Below are 8680 nucleotides of genomic sequence, written 5' to 3' on the forward strand. Positions count from 1 at the left end.
TAGAATAAACTCAGCTGAGAAAGAGGCGAAGCGCAGCTAGTGGGAGTGCTTAGGAAATAGCTTCTCATAGAAAGTTGGCAAAAAAAAAAGAAAAGCGGTAAAAATACTTTCAAGGATGCCAAATATCTTCTGCCAAAAATATTGTTTCACAAGCTGAAGCATGTCTTACGTTGTTAAGACATGCCACATTCCGTTTTACGCTTATGTTTGACCGCCGGTCACTTTCTCATTAACATTAACTCGGTGCCTATTGAAAGCAATGGCTCGCAGCCTGCAGGAGTGTAAAAATGATGCCTAATGGTAACGTATCTTCTCCGTTGTGAAAGAGCTGTTACAGATAAGATCACTTACAGTAGCGCTTATGCATGAAAAATAGAGGACCTCTGTGAGCGGTTGATGTTTTGTGAAAAGGAATAAATATGTTTTATTTCGCTCAGCAAAGCACATGACAGAGAATAGCGAGCACATCATTTTGCTACTGATATTTGTATAGGTAAGAACAACGCAAAGACAAGGTTTGAATTAGTTGTAAAGGGCAAATGCTTATTAGAATTATTTTGCAGACTGCCTTCAGCAATGTTAGCCGGCGTTGAAAAAGAAGCTTCTCTCTCTCTCTCTGCTCATAAGCATGGACAAAACACCCTCAAGCTTTAATGAGCGTATGCACTTGAGAGCTGGTTTACAGTGAGGCGTAGTTTACATAAATAGGACTGCCTTCTATAAAACATAGGTATTGAATTACTTACGTGGCTGCAATATATTCGTGGTCATTCATTATCTGAATCTTAAAGAAGATAACATCCGAAATCAGCAGCAACTTCAAATATCTGCCTTGAGCAATAGAGAAGGCATGAGTAAGCCTGAATGCACTGTGCGAAGTGACGCATGAGAGGGCTGTCATCACTGGGCATTCGCACACAAGGTTCTCATTGTCCGAAGGTGTTTTCTTTCTAAATTTTGCGGCCCTTAATTTTCTACCAAATAAAATTCTATATTAAGCCTTTCTAATCAGAAACATATCGGCCACGCCATTTTATGACGCTCTCTATAACTTTCTTGTTCTTATTGCAGCGCTTAAATCTGAGTTTATATATGTTAAGTAACTACTATGAAGAAATTCTTATTATAGGCAGAAAAGATAAATATACTTATAGGCCGCTGCAGAACTGCATTGGGTGAATACGAAAGCTCAAGCGCTGCCGCAATGTTTCTGTAAACTACATATCAGAAACCACATATCACGAACTATCTTAGAGTTATTGTGTTATCATTAAATTTGTTATTACTAATTAGCGTATCAATAATTACAGTTATCGCTTTTTGTTATCACCTATAATTATTATTTTTTATCTATTTTATTACTACATATTCATTAGCATCAATCACTACTATTAATGACCAATGACTCTATATGACATCACTAGGTGGTGACGTCATATTCGTCGACACATTTTGACGAAAGATTTTGCGGGCTCAACATAACCTAATAAGGGTTTTGCTTTAATAAACCACCCATCACTTTATAAAACGCCCCAAAACATATGCTTGATTTCATTACCGAAGGAATTCTCGATGGCATTTCATAAGCTTCACGCTTTTTACATGAAGAATCCTGCATACCTTTCTGCTATTTTTATTGTACTCTGGCGGCCATCATTCATTTTTGGTCCTTTATACGGCGTGGTAGCCCTGCACGTGACCTTGCCGTACACATCTCTCAGCTCCTTGATGTCAAAGAAAACAAAGCGTACGGCGCAGAATGCTGCCCACTGTGGGTATTTGCCATATGCCCCGAGGAGAGAAAAAGTAGAATAACCTACGAGCGTAACTAACTCTAGTGCCTAGATGCCCATACAAGTATGCTTGGAAAACACCAGGGAGAGGCAGGCTCATTAGTAGTTGGTCATTCTGGAGCAACGTTGTAGGTCTTGCTTCTCGGTCAGGCATTGTCCGTCCTTGACGTGTTCTAATCACTACTGACCAACCATCATCTAAAGTCTCCACTGCTTCACTGCTTCAGAAACGCACCTGCGGAGCCGTCAAGATCCCTCCATACAAAACTGCTAACGCACGAGGTTAACGACGACGCAGGAGAAAATCTCCTTCCCTCTTGCTGCGGTGGCCTAACGCAATAATGAAAAACATAGGTTGGTAGGTTTCTGCTCACTTCATCGTATTCTGTATTCAAGCGATAAATTAACCGTAGCGACTTCATTTCTTGTCAAATAACACGATGTTCCCGATTTCACTCGGTTTCTTTCCTGTAATATGAGAGCGTGCGATTTGCAGCTTAGGTTGTCAAGCCCACGTATACATGATCGCGGGGTTACTGAACGTAGATTATGGGCGAAAGAAAAGAAAAGGATTCCCAGGAAACGTCTATTCTTGATACGTATGTACATATTCAACATGTCATGACTCTATATAAAAATATCTTGTCCTATTTTGCCTTAATTTCCAAGGAATTGGTTTGGTCAGAGTCAATATTATGGTCGCCTTCATTTTAAAAAAAACTGCATAACATTTTCTGTTGTCACAACTTTATTTCTATGCAGTTTTTTGCCGTTAACCTGCATTGACAGGCAATTCTTAGCTAACAACAAAATTTGGTTCAGTTACAACTGAAGCGCACTACTGAACTAAAAAAAAGAGCGAGAAACTGAAGAACAATAAAAAATATCACGCAACTGCAGAAAATTCTTATCTTAAGACAGAACTGTACAATATTGTATCTTGTTGATATGACTGTGTAGCGTTTCTTTTTTCTTTACCGGGATGTCTTGCAGTGCCCGGCCATCAAGCTTCGGGACATTTGTGCGACACCAAAAGCAAAGCGCTTTCTTTTTCCTTCCATAATTTCTGACCAAAGGCCTGAGATTTGTAACCACTCCGTGCTTGACTGTCGACCTGCTGACACACCGTTCCCCTCACTGAAGGAGCATAGTAGTCCCCTGAGGCCTTCCTAATTGCTCCATCGTAGCCGCATATAAATGTTACATAATATTTACAAATATGGCACATGCTAGGAACCCGGCTGACTCCATCGCTGCAGATACACGCACTCATAATTGTCTATGGTCAAACCCTGCTTTCCAGATCCGAGTGTTGGAGGAACTATAAATAGGCTGAAATGTATGAAACGTTTTTGTTTTCTTGAAGGAAGCGAACAACGCAGATCCAATTTGAGGTCCACCTATTCTTTGGTGAATATACAGGGAATAGAACCTGTTTTCTATTGTGTGTGCTTCTACGGTCTTATCAACAGTGGGAGAAAATATTTACCTGAATTTGCAACTACAACCGCGAAATACTAATAACCTAAATTGCGCCTCAGAATGTACCACAGCACACAAGGATTGTTGAGAAGAATATTTTGGTCGGCTCAGCATCCCTTTCTTAGAAGTCCTTCTTTGTTTTGCTTCTTTCATTTCAGGGCATTTCAGGAGCACTCAAAGTTTTCTTTTACCATTAAGAATGGTGTCGACATCAAAGTGTGTTGCTGGGCGAGTTGGTGACTGATCATGGTAAAAGAAAATAGCGCAAGAGACGGGAAAAGGATGTAGACACAAAAGCGCTCGTGTTGTGTCTACTTCCTTGTCCCGTATCTTGCGCTATTTTCTTCTACAGTGAATGGTGTCTAGTTTTATTCGGTCTCCTATAGCAAGGCTTGCCAAGCCCAAACGGAAAAACAAAACGTTCACTGACACTCTGCATTATCTTGAAAAAACAACAACAATCTGCCTCTTCTCATGTACAGAACTTCCAGACAGAGTGAATTCAAAGGCATCGGCAAGGATAGCGTACATGGCGCTCATATCAGAAACAGCACGTCGTCGGGTTTGCCTGGTGAGCCACCCCAATAAAATTCTTCGAAATAATAGAACAAAATTCGAGTGAAAAATAAAGTGCGATGAGAAAGCACTTCAATCCCGTCAGTTTCGGGTGAAGATACCATTCCGCCTTCACTTGCCTCCTTCACTCCTGTTTCATCCTTCAGACTTGTTATTCCACACAGGAACACGTGAAGCGATGCTTTAAAAAATAAAAGGACCTTCAAAAGTGAACCCCTAGCATCAGTTAGGTACGCCCTTTGGATTTCAAGTGCAGCATGGTAGCGGGCGTGGTCGCGACGTGTGCTATTTATTCAGCAAGCAAAACCAAGCAGCTCCCTCCCCCCCCCACTCCTCCCCCCCCCTCCTACTCTACCCATCAACCACGAAGGAGATGAAGGACGAAACGGACACCAGGTGGCGCCAATTGCGTGGAGACGCAATTTTCGCCCATATTTTTATGCCACTGAAAACAGGCGGGAGTGGGGGAGCATTTCGCATTAGGGACACAAGCCAAGTTTCGAATCCACCGTCAAAGCCTGTCAAATGCACAGGAAACAAACAAGTTAGGTATCAGATCAGGCGTCTCTTACCTGTTGTAGGTGGTTTCTGCGGATGAGTTCTCCGCACCGAATTGCGAGTATAGACGCAGGGGCTACCGCGCGTGTGTGTGCGTGTGTGTGCGTACGTGCGTGCGTGCGTGCGGGTGGTTTAATTGAATATATAATGAATGAATGGAAAGAAAAATATGAAACAGGTTGGTCCAAAAGTGTGAAAATATTCACAATAAATATAATGCTTCATGATGGTAAACGGGAAAATTAGGAGTGTGTAATTAATCAATATTTTAATTGAAATAATCGAAAAATAAAATATTTTCAATGGGGTTCAAAGGTGCTAAAATGCTCATAATAAAAAGCTTGTTGATGATATGAAATTAAATATTCAAAATTTGTAATTGATAAACAATTTTAATATTTAAAATTAATACGAATGTGTTTAATGGTCTTAAACTGCTCAGAATAGAAGGCTAATATTTGCTGATGATAAGTATTGGTGATTAAATATCAAAATTGTAAAAGAAGAATATAAAATTTAAAAGTCGACATCGCCCGTGTGTGTGAAACGCTATCGCGTCATACCATTTTAAGCGGCTTCATTGTCCGCCTGTTTTAATTTACCAAACACAGAAGAGGCTTTTCTCATATTCTACTTCCAGCTGCAATATTAGATAAAGTCTACTCAACATAAATACCATCCTTAATTTTCACCAAATAGTAGCGTTCCTGTACTGCCTAAGGACAACATGTCTGACCGAATTCTTAGAGATCCAGAGTGCTGATTCCCAGCACGCAAGCTCTCTAATGAGCGCTCTGAGTTGGAATCTTCACCTAAAAGAGCCACTTAATACAGCCTTGTGACGTCCTCTAACCTGTTCACCACTCAATGTAAACAAATTTCATATGCCATCTCCTACCTGCCGGAGCCTTGCCCCCCATTTTGTTGTCACAACGCCTGCGCTGTCGACGTTAATGCTTTGGTTCTGAAATTCGATACACATACAAAGGAAGTTTTAGTAGGTGGAGGTTTGCCCTCAGATACTATTCTGACTTGAAATAAACTATTCACAGATCGCGTAACCTCGCAAAGACCAAAACGGTTAAAATCACAGAAGGCAAGAGTTTAGATTTATAGTAGCTCGGGTGTTTGACTCCTCTTAGAATTGAGAGATTGATTTGCGGAGAGCCAACACTCAACGGTGGGAACATGGCACCTTTCGCGAGTGTTTTTCTCAATTGCCGCGCTGAAATGGACCGAAGTTTAAATATAACAAGCGCCAGGGGAAAAACATTAGATGATAAATGTTGACCAATCAAGTTATCTAAACGGTTCAGAAACAAAATAATGAAAGCAGCGAAACTGATCACACCTGCTGAAAGACTCAAACCATTCGGGCTCGGTAATAACAAAAATTTAAAAGCACAGCCTTCAACGTCAGTGTCATCTTTAAGTGTCGGTTTTCCTATGATTCGGCTTCATCATGGTCCGATCAAACTCTTCTGAGGCAAAATAAAAAAACATCTGTATTATGAGAAACTTATCACATCGTCTTACGTATTCCCGCATCGAGGACTTATTCCTAAGCGAAAATCCAATTGTACTTAGCGTTGCTTATGTATGGCAAAAAGGCAGTATTGCTTATTGGAATTCAGTTCTAACCTAATAATTTGAGTGCCGTTTCTCTCCCACATCAAACTGCCACTTTAGGAAATATAGAAGGGATGTCTTTTATAGCCTTTCATTCTTCTTTCATGTTAATTGGTTCTATCAATTACCGAAGCCACGAAAAAGCACATAGAGTAACACCTTTCTTTCTCCGAAATTAATTCCGCAGGAAATGTATCCGTACGGATTCTCTCCACCGGGCAGCTGCTAGTTGCCCAAATGAAAGGACGCGATGGAGGAAAGAAAGCAAAACTTCTCAAGTCGAGTTAAGACCTGGGAAACAACAAAAAGAGTTACGAGCTAAACCATTCCCATCATTTTGGAATCTGCACCGCATAAGGAAGGAATGTTCTGACTGCTACTCAGAACATTAGAAAGCATGCAAACGACTGCGCAGAACTAACGCCAAAAAGTCTGAGCGGACGAGAAAGAACTGCAGCCACTGACGACTGTTTATGATTTGCCACTTTTCTTATTTTCGTGTGCTTTTCTACGTTTATTTATGTTTTTCTGCTGCTCTACTCCGGATTCCGTAAAAGTATTTCTTTGAAACATACCTGCCATTCAGTAGCGTGGTTTTTTGGGCTTGTTGGTACATGATTCCAATACACTATAGCGCAGCAAAAGACGAGGACACAAGAGCGAGAGACGAACACCACGAGCGCTCGTGGTGTTCGTCTCTCGCTCTTGTGTCCTCGTCTTTTGCTGCGCTATAGTGTATTGGATACCTGCCATATGCGAAGAGTGCCATATAATTAGTTCGTGGTTTGGAATCTCAGAAATTCACTATTAGTTTCAGTTTGTGGGTGTTTTTTCGGCGAAAAGGCGATGTGCCCCATCGTTTTGCAATGTACAATGTCTTTTTCTTCTCATTTTTGTTTCATTCTCACCTTCGCTACCACGGCAATGCTACAGAGATGTGTGTTGTAAGTAAATATATTGAACCAATTCGACTAGAAAGCATAGTACGAGTCGCGGTAGAGGGGTTTTTTCAATCAATATTCCTTTTTTTCATTTTAAGCTTGCAAAAGCAAAATTCGGAAAGAAGTAGTGAAAATTCTCAGGAAAAAAAAAATATCCCGGGCGTTCTTCATACGATGGTATTTTTCTGACGTGCTGGTAAAGATGTCACTTTTAACTACGCAGTCATTGGTCACACTTTGGAGAGTAGCCCCTTTCTGTAGGAGCACCCATTTCATTAGAGTCATCAGGGCAAGAAGTGAAGAAATGTGACCACAAAATTAAATGAGCCGACGCTGGAGCAGAGGTATTCCATAAAGATAGCCAAACCCGTACGTAAAAACTTTTCTCTTCTTCTGTACTGTTCACAAAGAAACCGTGCAGGCAACCGGCTTCTTTGCGATAATCCTGGTCCGCAGTAGAAGCAATACGGTTAATATAGGCGTATAAAAAGTGTTTGGTTCACGTAGCTGGCCTTGAAGACCAATTCACTTTTGATGTAATGAATCATCACAAAAGGCGGTATTAGTTCTTCCTCAAAGCTGGCTTCATGAAGACGGGAGCTGGCTTTAAAAGTATGACACAAGAACGGTGTTTTTAAGCAGGTGGGCGAAGAAATGTTGATTTATGAATTTGAATAGGCATTATAAATGAAAGTAAAAGGGTTACCGGAGTCACACAGGGAACTTATAATGGTTTTATAAATTCATATAGCTTGGTTCTAAGCTGTCTTCGTCAAGATAAATCGACTGCGAAAGAACGTGCGATGACTTCAGCGTAACGTCACCGATTCATTCGCTTTTTGTCGTTTTGTTCTTAGGCCGCAATGAAAAAGCGATGTGGTGTTGGAGGCTGTCATAACAAAGGAGCTCTCGTCATTCTGGTCGGTTCGCGGTTTCCTTTCTTTTATCTTTATCTTCTAGGGCGTCTTGAGTCTGCACTCAAGACCACCATCAAGAACGGAGGTCACGTCAGACACTGAAAGAGAAATGGCGCCAGCCTCTCTCAGCTCCTTGTTTCTCTTGAGCAGTTTTCATTTTGGAAACCTAGTAGGCAGGAAACGAAAATTCATACCTTCTAGCAGTGTCTTTGCTCATCACTCTCATGGGATATGAAAGAATAACTTAGTTATTTATGTTAACATTGCGTTAAGCATATTTTATGGTACTTCTAGTAGTCTTAGTATTTCACTTCTCATAGACTGCACATTATGCACTGAAACCTAAGCAAATAATCTTCGATGGAGGTCATAAACTTGCACATGTGAGCAAATGTAGCAACTTCATATATTTAAGACGGACCCGCATATTGAACCATTTGAACCATCCCCTAGTTTTTATAGAACCGTTAAAATTCTGGTAATTAATTACGTGCAGCTGCTTTTTAGATGGCGCGCAAGACCTTTGCATGGAGTTGTGCTATCCAATATATGTGAAACATTTCCGTTCGATGCCTATAAGTGGTGTGGGTATACACACGATATAGAAGTCTGCACAGTTCACAATTTATGAATGTATGTAAAACACAAAAATAAGTGATCTTTTTGTCATTCTGGGATTTATTACTGTAAACATAACATCTTGTGGGCCACCCATGTTTTATAACACCGATTGTCTCTCGCCAGGGTTCTTTCCTAACTGTTCTTCTTGCGCCTGAAGAGAAAA

The sequence above is a fragment of the Amblyomma maculatum genome, chromosome 4, assembly GCF_055883805.1.
Source record: "Amblyomma maculatum isolate TAMU_Amacu chromosome 4, ASM5588380v1, whole genome shotgun sequence".
NCBI classification, from domain to species: domain Eukaryota; kingdom Metazoa; phylum Arthropoda; class Arachnida; order Ixodida; family Ixodidae; genus Amblyomma; species Amblyomma maculatum.